This window comes from Rattus norvegicus, chromosome 13 (genome assembly GCF_021556685.1).
Source record: "Rattus norvegicus strain SHRSP/BbbUtx chromosome 13, alternate assembly SHRSP_T2T, whole genome shotgun sequence".
NCBI lineage: Eukaryota > Metazoa > Chordata > Mammalia > Rodentia > Muridae > Rattus > Rattus norvegicus.
In genome coordinates, this window is record NC_141546.1 from 107,544,263 (window position 1) to 107,558,591 (window position 14,329).

The window sequence follows — 14,329 nt, forward strand, 5'->3', positions numbered from 1 at the left end:
CCATGATGTATGTAGGAAGCTCAGCCTCTGATCTGAGTAGCTGTAACCAGGGAACTCTTCCCAGCAACACAGCTGCTGAGACCTCTCTGGCCAGGGTCAGCAGTTACTCAGGACACAGGGAGGGCAGTGAGCCAGGAACCTCTGGGATGATGAACGGGCAAACAGGGGAAGTATGTGGTTGTGATCAGGAAGAAGATTTCAGAGTAGGAGCACAGGGCCGAAGGACTTCCCACTAGAACCCAGTCTTGGATCCCATCTGTTCTGCAAGTCTTTGGTATGGTCTCTGGTTCCCTTCTAGATGGTCTTAGGTATGTGGGTGTGTTTGCATCTGTGCACGTGTGTGTGCATGCATGTGTGTACAGTGTGAGTCTGTTGGTTGCTGTTGATCATCAGTGTTACAGAACCTAGAATCACCTGGAATTTGGGCCTCTGGACATGTCTGTGTCTGTGAGGGGTTATCCTGATTGAACCAGTTGAGGTGGAGTAGCACCACTTTCTTTGAGTGACATCATTCCCTGGGCTGGGACCCAGGACTGTACACATGGAGAAAGGGATCTGAGTAGCACTTTTTGCCTTTAACTGCTTCTTGACTGAGGAGGCAATGTGCATAGTTCCCTCAATTACCTGCTGCTGCTGCCGCTGCTGCTGCCACTGCTGCTGCTGCTGCTGCTGCTGCTGCTGCTGCTGCTGCTGCTGCTGCTATGGCTTCCCTACCAAGATAGGCAGGGATGAAAAACCAAGGGCAAAATCAAGCTCTCTGTCCCTTAAACTGCTTTGGTCAGAGTGTTTTATCACAGCAACAGAAAGAGATGTAGAGACAATGATCATATAGGTGATTTGTGAGCATGTCTCTGCTGCTCTGGCCTCTGCTGCTCTGGCCTCTGCTGCTCTGGCCTCAGGGCTGAGCTGGCCTCTGTGCTGAGCTGGCCTCAGGGCTGAGCTGTAGGGTGGGCTGTAGAGTGAGGTCACATAGGTCAAGGCAGGCATCACCATCCTGCTGCCTCATGGGGCACCTCTTAGCAGAGATTCATGAGAGAGGAGTCTTATCCTCTATGAGAGAAAAATCCCCGAAATGATTAAATGTCCTTTCCTTTGAACACATCTTCATGTGTGTTAGTCTGGACAATGGATTGGTGCCCGGCAACATATCATCCCTCAGCCTCCCACCCTGTCATTTCCACCTGGAAACAGACTCCCACCTTGCCACCCTCCCCACTCCCCTGTCCTCCCCTGTCCTTGTGGATCTCATTGTGACGATCTCATGCAAACACTTCTCCCCCTCTTTCTCATTTCCTTCTCTCTTTGCAGCTACCTCTTCAGTCTATTCACTGTGGTCTCTTCCAGGTTCCTGATGTGCAGGCTGCCCCTGCACTTTTAGAGGCCTTCTGAAGTCCCATGCATTCCCAAATGGCTTATGAAATGAACTTTGTCTCCCACTCCCACCCCCACTCCTGGAGGAGCCGATAGAAGCACCTGCCTTTCCAGGACTGCCTGTATCTCCAGAGAGGAGCTGTGTGGGAGGTAAAGGAGGCGAAGTGGCAGGTGTGTGCAGCTGAATAAAAAAAAATGGCTGTGCTTCCTGGTTTGAAATGTGGAGTGTCCCGAGCCAGCATAGACACAGAAAGGGGGCTGCCTCTACTGCATGCTTTTGGTGTGGTTTGATCAAATCCCCTATCTCACAACTCCCACTGTTACATGAAGAAGCAAACATCTTAAACACGTTTCTGAGTCTTTTATAAAGGGGTCTCCTGCCTCCTCATGCTTTGTTCCCACCGTAGGAGGCTGACTGCATGCATATCACGTCCCCCTGTATCCAGGCAGCAGAAGCCAGACTTCTTATCAGCTGTAGTTCATTTGTAAATTATTAACCTTTCAAGAGCTAATATTTGCCTGAGGCCTTCCTTCCAGCCCATCTGGAGCGTTAGTGATGGGCCTGGAGGTTGGGAGAAGGTGGCACAGGAGCTGGGTCCGGGGAGATGCACCCTTGCTGTTACTTGGTGGGAGGTAGGCACTGAATGTCTCTGGTTCTGCAGACAGGATCTGACCAGAAGCAGCAGCAATGCAGCCAGCTCTTTCTCAGCCCAGACAGGGAGGCTGGCCATGGCAGAATGGGTATCTCATGATGCCTATGATCAGCAGACTGCCGGGAAGAGGATCTTCAGGCATTTTGGAGAATAGAACAAAGCAGGATTTCCGGACAAGGAATTGGGAACAACTCCAAGGTGTGGGGGCTCCAAATAAATGGAGACTTGACTTGTTCCTTGTGTACAGTTAATCCATTCATGAGTTTTTCCTCATAAGAACCTTTAAAACAGGACCTGTGGGGCTGGGGAGATGACTGAGTTAAGAGCACTAGCTGCTCTTGGGAAGGACCCAGGTTTGATTCCCAACGCTGACACCGTCATCTGTAGTTCCAGATCCAAGGGGCTTTGACACCATCTGCAGCCTTCCTGGGTACCAGGCATTCACACAATTCTTGTAAACATACATTCAGCCAGCAGCTGTGAAATAATAAAGCAAAATGAAACCCGACAACAAGACAACCAAACAAAAAGATCAGGACCTGTGGCTTGGTATTTGTTACTTTTCTGTTGCTGCGGTAGACACCAGGTCTAAAGAGGACTTGTAGAAAGGGTTTCTTTAGGTTTAAAATTCCAGAGGGGTTAAGAGCTCACCATGGCAGGAAAGCATGACAGCAGGCAGTCTAAACAGGAAGTAAGGACTTACATCCTCAACCGCAAGCAGAAACAGAAGAACCAGCAAACTCTCAAGCCTCTCTCCAGCAATGCCACACCTCTAACCTTCCCAAACATCGCTGCCTAGTGGGGACAGAATGATCAAATCCCTTGGCATTTGGGGGACATTTCTCATCCAAACCACCACAGGCTTTTCTCTCAGAAGGTCAGACTTTCAAGCCCAGGCTTCCTGAGCTCTACTCCCCATCTCTCCAACTTTATGTGTGATTTATAAACCAACTATTATTTTTAAATAAAAAGCAATTAACATTCCCTGAAAGACTGGGTGGCCATGCTGGGGAAGATTGTGAGGTAAAGGAACCAGAGTCCTTGAGGCTGGCAGACTTGAGTCTCGGTCACAGTGCTGCTTCATCGCATGTACCACCAGCGAATTTCTTTCTTTTCTCTTTTTTTCTTTTTCCCCTTGGATATTTTATGTATTTACATTTCAAATGTTCTCCCCTCTCCCTCCCTCTCCCATCCCCCTCCCCCTGCTTCTATGAGGATGCTCCCACTCCCACCTCAACACCCTGGCACTCCTCTACACTGGGGAAAGGAACCTTCACAGGACCAAGGGCTTCTCCTCCCATTGATGCCTGACTAGGCCATCCTCTGCTACATATGCTGCTAGAGCCATGTGTATTCTTTGGTTGGTGGTTTAGTCCCTGGGAGCTCTGAGGGATCTGGTTGGTTGATATTGTTGTTCTTCCTATGGGACTGCAAATCCCTTCAGTTCCTTCAGTCCTTTTTTCTAACTCCTCGATTAGAGTCCCGGTGCTCAGTCTCTAACTCCTCGACTAGAGTCCCCGAGCTCAGTCCAATGGTTAGATGTAAGCATCCACCTCTGTATTTGTCAGGTTCTGGCAGAGCCTCTCAGAAGACAGCTATATCAGGCTCCTGTCAGGATGCACTTCTTGGCATCTGCAATAATGTCTGGGTTTGGTGGCTGCATATGGGATGAATCCCCAGGTGGGACAGTCTCTGGATGACCTTTCCTTCAGTCCCTGATCTACTCTTTGTCCCTGTATTTCCTCCTGTGATTATTTTGTTCCCGCTTCTTAGTCCTGAGACCTGACTTCTTCCTCTGCACTTCTTCTCCCTCAACCACAGTGAGGACTCAGGAGCTGATACTGAAAGGGATGTTGTCCTGGTTACTGAGACTGAAGAATCAGCTGTGGCGAGCAAGATACCAGAACTACTAAAGCGAAACCTTTGCTTTGCAGGAGTACTTGAGGCTGGTCAGCTGAAGGTGAGAAATTAGTGGTGATTAACAAGAGACATGCATTATTGAGGAAAAATTTTCTGGGAAATGTTTCCTGGGAGCACACAAACAGTGTGTTCCAGAGTCAGCTAAGGTCATACACCATGCCGGCAGCTAAACTTGATAGTAAAGGGTCACTTGGTAGTTAAGGTGGTACTAGTTTTGAAAACATGAAGGGGCCATGGAGAGCAGCTGAGGCTTGGCACTGTGAGAGGTCAGGAGGGGCCACTGTGGAAGCTGCAGCCTCAGGAGCAGTTGAAGGCATGGGATTTAAGGGGTCAATATAGAGAAGTTGAGGCTTGGCACCATGAAGAGAGCCTATGAGAGGCTATTGGTGAATGTGCAGCCTGGTTACAGCAGAGGAGTCCAGCATTTTCAGGTGCCAGTGCCAGTGGGATGACCACCAAGGACAGCAGAAGCAGTGGAGTGAGACAGCCAGAGCCTAGAAAACCAGCTGTGCGGCAAAGGGAGGAGCTGGAGAAGTGACCCAAACCCTTTGGAGGAGCCCAGAAGTTCTTGTGTGCACCCCAGACATTGGTTGGACATTGAATTATTTATGCATTTGGAATTTGGTTTTGCTTTGTTCAGATTGTGAATGTGCCCTGGTTCTTCCCTTTTGAAGTAAGAAAGAATTTAACTTAATTTTGATTTTTTTTTTACAGCAACTCATAGCTGAGCAACTTTGAACTTTAAAAAAAAAAGAGATTTTGGAATTTTTTTGAGACTGGATGTGTTAAAGGAACTGAATTTTTAATGTGTTTGACCCTCATAATCATCACCATCATGAAGACTAAGCAGGAAAGGTACCTTGGGGACCTTGTACATGCTTGGCATGCAATACACACTTAAAGAAGAAGGCTGGGGGTGGTGGTATTTGTACTTGCTCAACGTGCACAAAGCCCTGGCTTTGATCTGCATCACCACATAGGCCAAGTGAGACAGCACATGCCTATAATTCCAACATGGGGGCAGAAAGATCAGACATTCAGGGTCATTCTTGGTGCCATAGTGAGTTCAGGACCAGCCTGGGCAACAGGAGACCTTGTCATAGAGGGAACAAAAAGAGAAACTTGTGTTTTTTAAAAGGCAATAATAATGGCAGTTAGAAATGATACATGAAAAAGCTAAGTTCTATATGAAAAGAGATCCGTGGATTGTGCGTGCCAGTTGAAGAGGCAACAGTGCTAGAGTTTGTGGGCATCGATGTCACACTAGTTACTATGCCTGGGCCTCACAGAATTATTTTCCTCCTTAAGAAAAGAACTCTCACAGATAAGTCACCAAAGTCCAGAGAGATCATGTATCTCTTCGATGGTTATTAGAAGAAGCCAGGCAAAACTAAGATTTAGCCTAGGTAACCTGGGGTCCCACAGCCTGCTTCCCTCTGCCTTTTAGAGCGCACCATTAAATACAGAAAAACAAAGGGCCGTTCTGGCCCTCCTTGGTGCATCTGGAGAGGCGTATCTTGGTTCAGGTTGGGCTTTTCCATTGTCAAAAGGAATAATAGCCTGGAGCAGCTCAGCAGGCCAATGTGTGAATGTATAATAAGAACCAAACACCATGATTGTCACTTACAACATGGATAGGGGACATGACTGTTAGCATAAGGAGAGGTGAAGGCAGACACGTGCATGGGATAAGGTATGGAAGTACAGGTGGGAGGGTAAAAGCACAGAGAATGGTGGGAGAAGGGTCCAGGAAGACAGGCAGTGGGAGGGAGGAGAGAAGCCACCACAGAAAGGGACTGCACAGGAAGCTGAGGGAACTGTGGGCTTTTTAGAGTCACTAACAGGGACATGAAGTACAGAAGTGGGTGGGGGTTCAGTGAAAGGAAGGGCCGGGGTGCAAGTCCTTGAGTACATGTCTGGGAGCTTGGACTATCTCCTGCCCAGTGTTGGTAGAAGAATGATGAAAGAGAGGCTGGCAGGGGTGAGGAAGCTGCTGGGTGTCTACTGTCCAAGGGGAAAGGTGGTGGTGGCACTGATGCTGGAGACAATGAGGGTGCAGACAGCAATCCAGGAGATGTTTGGGTGCTGAACATTTGGCACTTGCTGGGTGGAGGTGTGGTAGGATAGGAGAAAGGATAGATGATAGCTCTCAAAAATTTTCTTAGACACCTAGGACCAAGATGGTGAAATGAACGAAGTGTGCAGAGGAAAGGAAGGCTGGTGGTGAGAAGGTTAATGCAATGCTGTGCACATGGGGTGAAGGTTAGAGGGATGCTGTGCGCATGGGGTGAAGGTTAGAGGGATGCTGTGCGCATGGGGTGAAGGTAGTTAGAGGGATGCTGTGTCTCCCTACTCTAACCCTCTACTTGTATGTACCATGTACTAGATTTTTAAGTGTCTCCTAGTGGACCAGCTATCAAAGGCTTCCCTTTAAAAGGCCCAACCTGGTTGGGAGTTCTGTGATTATTGGGGGCACACCTTTGAAGGGGATTGTAGACTTCTGTCTTTATAAGTTGTTTTTTCTCAGGCGTCTTGTTATAGTAATAGGAAGCTAGTGCAAGACATCATGGGAGAGTGCATTACTGAGAGCAGCATTTCTTAACCCTTTCTATCCTGAACCCTTTTCACCTGAGAAATTTCATCATGACCCCAAGTGTATTGGTATATAAGTATATAAACCAAGCATCTGTGATTTCATAAAGAGATTTTTTTCAAAAAAAAAAAAGAGAAACCCTAGCTAATACAATAAAACAAAACAAAAATAAATAAATAAATGAATGAAAGCTTATTGGAAAACAACACTTTTTTTGTAGAGAAAATGTTTTTATTTAAAAAATTTGGAATAATTATAATTGTATCATTTATTAACAATGAAAGCAAATTTCATACTAATGGGGCTGAATCGCTTTTTAAATTTTACATAAAGAATTAAATCCTGGCAGAATATTCAGTGCTGCAGGACAAAGAGCATAATACAAATTTTTCAGAGTTGGTCTCTCTCTTTTGAGAGAGTGTCTGCTAAACTAAACTTCGTAGTGCTTGTCCTCTGGGCATGGGGAGGGAGACAACTACCTAAGGAACCACGGTGGACTTGAAAGGGCTACTTGGAAGCCGAGGACAGGGAATGGTGCTCTCTGACCGGGAGGAGCTTTTCAGTGGAGATGTAGAAGACTATCTCAGAAGGCACAGAAGCACACGCCTGTGTGTTTGGGGATTATTGTGTCTGTTGGCACAGAGTGACTCCTATTTTCCAGACCCAATAGACTGGCTCTCCAAGTATTTACTTTCTTTATTTGCTTTTAATAATTAAGCACTAAGAAAGTGGATGTGACTGTCAACTTCACTCCCGGGGTTAATTAGATATTCCCAAATAACTTGCCAAATGCTTGCTTTTGTCCCGAGCTTGGCGCCCTCCTTTCTTTCTGTTTCCCCAAACACTGATTTCTCGGGAGAGCTCTTGTGGGGGAATTGACTGGAGCTAATTATTCCAGATAATTAAGATCGCTAAGCAAAGCAATTTAATTCTTTCTATTTCTTTAATTTTTTGAGAAATGCTAATGTCCCCATAACATGCCATCAATAAAACTCCTTTTAAAAGGTTAAGCTGGCCAATCACAATATTGAATTGAGACTGAGTAGAATCAAATGAAATCCAGTCAAGATATTTAGCAGAGTAATGAAGTTTATTCGGGAACAAATGGCTTTTCCTTATCAGAGTTTGCTTTTGACTTGACTCTTGCTGAGATGGGAAGAGGGAAGGCAGCTCAAGCAAAGGTATGGAAAGGAATGTGCTTTCTGTGGTGCTGCCTCACCCCCAACTGGCCTGTCTCCCCCCACACTCCCCCTTGTCCTTTCCCTCACAAGCACACTGTTCTCATGGCATATGCTGGCATCCTATTTCTCTTTGTCTTCCAAGCATTCAGTCTTCTTCAGTGTCTGTGAGAAATTATGAGAATCTCAGGGCAAGTCAACATGCATTGACTTTGTAGACTGCACTGAAACCTTCAAGGGATTTCCCTTGGTCCAGATGTCCTCCTTCTAGCAGTCTGGCATCCTTGTGGAGCGGCAATCCCCTGGAGCAGCCAGCTGTTCTCTGTGGCCTCAGGTGCCAGCACCTACCTATTCTTCTCTCATTAGCTCCAGGCTTTGCCTTGTAGTTTTGTAGGTTTGAAGCCCCCTGTGCCAGTCAGTTTTAACAGTCAACTCAGACACTACCTAGGAACACCTGTGAGCATGTGTTCGAAAAGACTATTAATTGAGGAAAGAAAACACAGCCCACCATGGGTGGCACCACTCCTTAGTTTTGGGCGGGCAAGCGAGAATCTGTACATTTATTTTCCCTCTGTTCTTGACTATGATGTGATGCTTCACATTCTTGCCTTTACTTCTCTGAAACAATGGACTCTAACCTGGCCAGATAGCTTCATCTTTAAGTTGCTTTGCGTGGGGATATTTTATCACAGCAACAGAAATGCAATTAAAGAGCCTGGGTGGAAACTATTCTTTCTTCTCCCCCCTTTCCCATGAACCAAAGTGGCATCTCTTCCCTGTACATATTGTAATATCTTGTGATAAAAAATAATCTGATTAAACAAATCCATTTACTAAGACCAAAATGACTGACAGTCTGCTTAGTGTCCATATGGATGCTGCATTTTGGGTTGACTTCACTTAAGCCTCTAGCTGCTGAGGTATTGGGTCATGAATAAAGTTTGTCAGTCAGAACAGGAGATGCTTGTATGGCCAGGCTCCCTTGGCTGTCTCCCAGACCTGTTCCTTATGACAGTGGTCTTTCGGGGCCACAGTGTGACCTTTGCACTTGGGCAGATGGAATTCACATCTGACCACCATTGTTGTCTCCGATGACCTTCACATGGTGTCTAAGCCTCAGTTTCCACGTCTGGAAAACACGCTTTGCTTCTTGGATTGCGGAGGTGTGTGTGCTGGCTGGCTTGTATATTTGAAACCTTGGAAACAGCATCTATCAGAGAAGTGGCCTTGTCTTTCTTGCAACTCCTAGTCGTCTTTTGTTTTTCTGGGCATGGAACCTAAGGTGTTAAGGACATAGAACACAGTGCTCTCTCACTGAATTATGCTTTTCACCCTGATAGCTCCTGAAGTATGACATCTGGGAATGGCTATTCTGATGAATCTGGTAATAGAATTGCTGCCTCATTTTTGCTTGTAAGATGCTTATTTCAAAATGAATATCTGAAAGCAGTGATGAAAGAACACATGATTAAAATAGTTAATTTGCCTGTGTATTCGGAGCCTTGATCTGGGCTGAAAACTGGATAAAGCCTGTTGTGTACATTCATTCCTGAATCAGGTACCAATTTCTGTTTAAATGGATCTCACCAAGTTATGTTGTAGGGAAGGAATAATCCAAAATACCCAGTCCTTGCAATCAAATGATTATTTTTGTTGGTGGTCTGCGCCAGTCTCTGGCCAGTACTGTCTGACCCTGTTCTAAACTATGTTCTGGTTTCTAGGGTCCAGGACAAAGGAACACCCCATATCTGAAACATGTCCTGCTCATGGGGGTTGGGGGGGAAGGGAGCTGGTAAGTCCTGTAATGTATCTAGTACCTTCTTTCTGTGGCTAGAAGATTGTCCCTTCTCATATGTCACTGGCGAAACAAACCCTACGGTGATGTCCTCTCACAGTGAGCATGGTAGCGGGCACTGCAAGTCTCAACCACAAGGGGAATAGGTAGCCCTCTTACCTGAGAACTTAGGGCTAAGAGATGGGCATTCGGGGATGGGGATATAGACTTCTCCTCTAAGAACTTGATGAAGACCAACTCTACCAACACTGTAAATTGTGATAGATGGTTCCTGCCTAGCTCTCCCTAAGCATTGAGGCAGTTCAGTCCTCACATGGCTCTATGTAACTGGGTATTTCAATCTCACTCATTCCGTAGAAGAGAAGGAGACTTGTAACAGCCCAGGTGGATCATAGCTGAGACAACACCAGTCCTAGGTAACTGAGTTCAGCATTGAATCTGTTACCTGTCCAGAAATCTGACTCCCCTTCTCTCCACTGTCAGCCCAGTGCCTTGTCCCTCTGGGTAGACACAGTGTCCCTGAGGGCTTTGGGGGTGGACACAGGGTTCCTGAAGGCTTTGGGGGTGGATACAGGGTCCCCGAGGGCTTTGGAGGTGGGGAAATGGTTATAGGAGTTTATCCTTGAGGAGGATTTAGACAGGTAAAGTCTTCTTTGGTAGGGAGGAAAGAAGAAGCTGAGAGTAAGCTGGAAAATGTTGGGAGGAGCCTGCGTCTAGAAGCAACGTGGTGCACAGGGGAACTAGAGAGCTAGGCTGTGGAGTACAGCCAGACCAGAAGCCAGAGGCTCCAGCTTCGTTTCAGTCCACAGCGGCTGCTTAGGGTAGATTTGGAGCTAAGTGTATGGAAGCGAGGAGAGCAGTGAGGAGCCCCTCTATTCCAGCGCAGGAGACCTTCCTGTTAAGCAGTGGTTTTCTGAGCTGTGTGGAGAGTGAGGGGTAGAGAGCTACAGGCCCTGAGTTGATCCAAGAGCCAGCCGGTCTGAACAGGTTGGTATTTTCTTCTGACTTGTGCTACATCCTCAGGCCTGCAGAACTCTGAACATCTTTGTTTTCCCAAGAAGCGAACGTGGGCAGCTTTATTTTCCTCAGGGGCACAGTTCTGAGTGTTATTTATTGTTCCGGCTCTGAATTCTGCAGCGTCCTTTTCTCTGCTTCCCGCTGACAGATGATTTGCTCTTGAACAATTAACAGACTGAAGGCTGTGCTCCATCTCCTCCTGGGCTCCTGCCAGCCACCCTTGGGAGCTCAGGAGAGGCTTTCTTCTTGATCCTATTACTGCTGCCCAGCATTGAGGAGGATTAATTAACCCACCAGGAAGGAAGAAAAGCAGTGATGGTAGAGCTCAAGCCGGTGCGGTGTAGGATGCGGTGTAGGATGCAGGGCATAGCCACAGGGACTGGTAATAAAGCCACAGTGCAAGTGGTGATGTGGTGCAAACTGCAAGCTCTCCTGGCTCACCAGAGTCCTCATTGCAGCTCTATAGACTGACAGCTCACTCTGAATGAGGAACCATCTCCCTGCCCCTCAGGATCTCCTAAAGGGGCTGAGCAGCAAAGCCATACCTACTCCTCTGGCTGTTGAGAGAATTAAGTAACTGTGGTACCCTGTAGTGAGGCATTATGTAAATGCTAGTTATTATCATATTAATGTTTTCTATTCAGACATTCAAGCAATTATTTGGCACTTATTAGGGCAAAGGCCCATACCTGTGGCTATCAGCTTCTAGAAAAAAAAATATGGATGCTGGTGTTATTGATATTCCTTCAAATGCTATAAATTTGCTTGCTCAGTAGGGCTGGGCAGGTAAGTTGCACAATGGAACTGCTTAGGGATAAAGTCAGGCTCTCAGAGACAAGGCATCTCACACTTTAACCAGGGCTGCCTGCTGCGGCCATCTGGAGTGCTGTGCTGAGAAGCTTGAAGCTCCCTCCGGCTCTGAAAGGCTCCTGTGGTGGATTAACAATGATTGTCACAATCGCAAGCCTGACTGATGGTGGCACATGCATGGTGTATTTACAGTGCCTGCTTCTGAGTTACAAAGCGAATGACAAAGATGGCTATTACAGTAATGTAGTAAAGATCGGTCTCAGTGTGGGCATGTGTGGCTTGGTTAATACAGGTTAGCTAAATGTCCAGCTTAGCCTTGAACCATGGAGTGGACTTCAGTGGGAGGGGGTTTATTCCAGAATGCTTAGCACTGGTGTGTGTAAGGAGCTTTGATCCTGGCCCAGAGCCAGGGCCTCCCAGAGGGGTGTGATCTCGCCACTGTCTTATGGTCTTAGAGATTTTGTGTGGAAAATCATGAGCTTGCCTTGATTTTTTACAACCTCCTTTTCAGTTCTAAAAAACAGCATATCTGTGGGTTAGACCAGCCTTTACTGGTTTGTATGGTGGTCTTATATAAGTTCTCTGAAAAGTAAGTTTCATTATCAAATCTGTGGAATCTGAATTCTGTGTAGTTGTTGGTTCCTATTGCTCTACATTGTTTCTTGCATACACTCAAATTGTTAGCACTCAAGCATACACTCAAGTTGGTCCTTAGCACTGGCTTCTTCCGAAAAGTCAGGGTCCACAGACTTTCTAAAACAAAACTCAATAGGACTCTGTGGTTCATTTCGCAAAGGTAATAAATGTCACGGCACAGTTACAGATATTTCAAATGGGTATTGTAAGGTTTGGTTGTTTTGATGGGAAAGGAGAAGTTGAGCCTGGCTAGGGTACAGTCCTAGAGAAAGTCTACCCGGTGGAGCAGGTGCCTTGTATGTAGTAGAAGAGATTTACCCGGGCAACCCCCAACTGTGGAGTGTAAGAGGATAGAAAGTTTAGAAGCAGCAGTGACCAGCGTTTGTATCTGGACACTGTCTTGACTTGCTCAAGACGGGAAGTTTCTGAGTAGACAAGGCTTTCCCTTTAAAGGTTGAGCAAGCACTGGGAAGACCCAATTGGATTTCCTATTTAGTGCCTCATTTCTCTTCCCCAGCCAGCCAGTTGAATTCATAATCAAGGGACAGTGACATGTTGCCACTGACTGAAGAGCTGCCCCTAGACAGGGTTCCAGTCAGCTACCTAGCAGGTGGCTGCCCTCTCGTTTGCCCAGTGTATATGGGTGTCTTCATCTTCTCTGACACCCTTACCTCTTCTTGATGATGGCTGGGTACTATTTGATTCTACCTCATAATGGAGAATGCTTCAGGGGAAGACTGATGGATCTTGCTATTTCCATACTCTGATGTAATGAGGCCTAGTGGATGACATAAGATGAGATTTATATGTGGCAACCAATATTACATGTGGGGGAGTAGGTGACTGCAGTTGAAGGTTTTCCACAAGGGTTCCATTTGAAAGAGATAAAAACTTTGTGCTAAGGGTACCAGAGGATCCCTGAAGTATATGAGTAATAGCTGGGAGGAGCCAAAAGATACAGGACTTGGTATTCCTTAGGCTGGTGCTGCCACAGGACAATTGTAGACAATTGACAATGAGTCTCCTCATTGAGAACTGACCATGAGATGCAGGTGAACATTGCAGGAAATCTGTCAGGATGATTTTATTTTTGTCTTCTCTGAGCCTCCTTAGAATCCACCTTCCCCTTTATCTTGAACAGATCCAAGCCTGCAACGAGGCATAAGTACCATTTGGTTGTGAAATACCAATACCTTTACCTTAGTCCTAAAAGAAGTGTGCAAGGTTTGTCAGCCAATTCATCTAGGCTTCCTGCATCTACACAGAAGCATTAGTGCCTGTGCATGTGTGCACAAGCATGAACTTATGGGTCATGTGTACCTTCACACATGCAGACAGCTGTGTATTTTTATCCCAGCATCAGTAGCTAGCAAAGGAGGCATCAGGGATTCACTGGCAACAATTAACCTCTTGTGTCCACACTGAAATCCCAAGGAACTCTCTGTGCAGCCCCTAGGATCTTACTTCCATAGTACGAATAGTTTCCTTGGGTGAGGACCTTCCTTGCCTTTTACCTGGATACATTGGACTCCTCTTGTCTGTTTTGTGGTTCTGAACTCAGTGAGGCTCTCTCCCTCTCCAATTCCTTCTCTGGGTTTCCTTAACCCTATTCACAAGTTCTGTACCCAAGAACAGTATTTTCTTGAGCCTTCTGTATCCCAGTGAAGCATCCCTTGGAGAAGAAACAGAACTAGCCTTGATCTGTTGTCCAGGGTACCTAGAGCTCATTTTTGGCTAGAGGAAGAAAAGTTTTTTGTTTTTTAAGATACAGACTAGATTATTCTGTTGTGGGTCTCACCTTATTAGAGACTGGCCAGCCATTTATCTCTACATGCATACCTGCTATGCCAGTGACATTCATATACCAAAACTTCTGTGACACAAGACCAGATCAGGTCCAGCTTCCAGAGTGGGAATAGAGCTGGGAATAGAACTCAGATTCTCTGCAAGAACAGCAAGTGCTATTAACTGTTGAGCCATCTCTCCATTTTCAAATCAGGTTGCCTATTGCTGAGTAGATGGATGAGTGGTTGAAAGAAAAGTGAAAGGGAAGTGAGCACCCAGGAAGCTTGGCAGCAGAGAAATGAGGACTTAGAAACAACTGTACAGGGGATAGAAGTCTGTACTCAATAGAGACAGTAGAGCATCTCAGATGACCCCTCATGCAGGGACTAGGGTGGGTTATATTGAGAATGAAGAGCCATGCTCACTGGGTGAGCATGAACAGAGACTGGTGCCTCTGCTGTTCTGTTCTGGGGTACAGGGTAAGCACTGACCACTTTATTAGTTCCCCATGGTCTAAACAGAGGAAATTGTGGTTAGAGAGGTTGAGTAGTGTGCCCAAGGCCACTCCACT

General features: G+C 46.3%; 1 long non-coding RNA gene across 2 annotated transcripts in view; it reads left to right on the plus strand.

The window, feature by feature from the left end:
* The first annotated feature begins 1,923 nt into the window (after nucleotides 1-1,923).
* Nucleotides 1,924-14,329, plus strand: part of LOC148001894 (uncharacterized) — a 43,291-nt gene continuing 30,885 nt past the window's right edge. For both annotated transcript variants that reach the window (XR_015635819.1, XR_015635820.1), the window contains exons 1-3: nucleotides 1,924-2,004; nucleotides 3,846-3,984; nucleotides 4,659-4,799. This is a non-coding gene — a long non-coding RNA (uncharacterized LOC148001894). The remainder of the gene's footprint in view (nucleotides 2,005-3,845; nucleotides 3,985-4,658; nucleotides 4,800-14,329) is intronic.